We start from the raw sequence: 2049 nt of genomic DNA on the forward strand, positions 1-2049 counted from the left end.
GTCTCTTCCATCTGCATATGCAGTAAATATAATTTTACTTATAATGTGAATCAAAAACATTGCACAATCTCATTCCAACTAAAAAATTAGCTTTTCTAACTGAATGTTATTCTAGATTCCACTTGGTACATATTACCTATTTTTATACCAATTTTTTTGAAAGCAATATTTTTTTATACTCTCATCATTACATTGTCTATACTTATAAAATGCTAAAATATAGTGTCTATATAAATATGACCAGTTTTATATTGCAAGAGATATTGCTATTTTATGATATTTATGAAACGTGTTCTATGTTTCAATGTGTAAAGCTTGGAAGGCTTCTCTTCTGACTCTTTTTGCAAATCCTCTGCTTCACTTGACATTATGCACTTAGGAAATACCTTTGATGATTAATTAATGAAAGGTCCTAAGCAATACTAAAATCAAATTAGGGAAAAAATGGGAAAAAACAGGAAAATACAACATCATTCCCCAAGTAAATCCAGGTTTTACATTTTTCCCATTGTGGCCATTCCTTCAACCAATAGCCCCTCAATTGTTATGACTTCTGTTTATATTCACTACAATGAAAATGGACAAACCCATGGCTTAAAGTTTGCTTACTTACGGAAGAATTATTTCCAGTCAGAAAATACTCTAACAAATATTTTTTAAAGGATTAAACTATAACATCATGAGTAATGAGACGAAACAAAAACATATGCTATCATCCTGCCAATCTCAAATCAACAATCTACAATGATAATGCATCAATTCCCTTAATGAGGATAGTGGCCATCGGAAGTGTTAACACAAATAGGAATGTGTATTGATTGATTGACAGATGCTAAGATAGATGCAAATCGTATTGGGGATTATGAAGTAAAACTTTTGAGTGGCAATTTATCAATACATTGTAAGAACCATAAATTATTCTAACCTTATTCTAAGAAATATCTCAAAAGAAGAAAATTTTAAAATAATTTAAGTAAAAATGTCTTTTAGCACTGTATTTTATAACACAATACCAGAAGTGATTTTCAATAAAACCTATATATAAAAAAGGGACATATTAATTTATAGTTATATGATAGATTGAGCAACTGTAAAACCTTAAAAAAAAGGAGTAATGGTTTATTAAATAATTTAAGTGCCAACAAATCCCAGAACAATTCTAAATGCAGGTGACCCTTGAACAATGTGGAGGAAAAGGGAACAGTAGAAAATCTGTGTATAAATTTTAACTCCTCAAAAACGTAATTACTAATAGCCTAATGTTGACAGGAAGCCTTACCATTAACAAAAACAATTAACACATATTTTGTATGCTATGTGTATTATATACTGTATTTTTAAGATGAAGTATGCTAAAGAAATGAAAATGTTATTAATAAAATTATAAGGAAGAGACAGTATATTTACTATTCATTAAGTGGAAGTGGATCACCATAAAGCTCTTCACTCTTAATTGTCTTCATGTTGAGTAGGCTGAAGAGGAGGAAGAAGGGAAGGGGATTGTTTTTTCTTTCTCATGGATGGCAGAAGCAGTATAAAATTGGTGTATAAGTGGACCTACACAGTTCAAACCCTTATCGTTCAAAGGTCAACTGTAATTTGAAAATCAAGTGAGTGGGAAGTAGATGTAAAGTTACATTGTGTGCATTGAGAATACTAATCTAGATTTCAGATCTCTATAAAAAAACTAGATAAAAATCTATAGGTATGATCTACATTCTCCCCCAAAATGTAGGGTTTTCTCCATCACAGAGAGATATGAGTGATTAGAGCTCCAAAATTCTCACACAGTAAGTATGATCAAAATATTTTTAATTTGGAATAAATCTAAAATGAGCAATACAATTTTTCACATAACTACAATAAAATTATAAATTAATATAAACATATACTTAATATATTTAGTATATCAAACTTTTCTGAAAATTAGTTTTTAATCCTTGAAGATAATAAGAGTTTTCAGACTATCACCCTATTTAATGAGTTAACTTGACAAATAATTTCATCTATGAGACATTTTTCAAAGAGATCACTTTGGTTATCCAGTTT

This window comes from Propithecus coquereli, unplaced genomic scaffold, assembly GCF_000956105.1.
Source record: "Propithecus coquereli isolate 6110/MARCELLA unplaced genomic scaffold, Pcoq_1.0 Scaffold420, whole genome shotgun sequence".
Classification (NCBI taxonomy): Eukaryota; Metazoa; Chordata; class Mammalia; order Primates; family Indriidae; genus Propithecus; species Propithecus coquereli.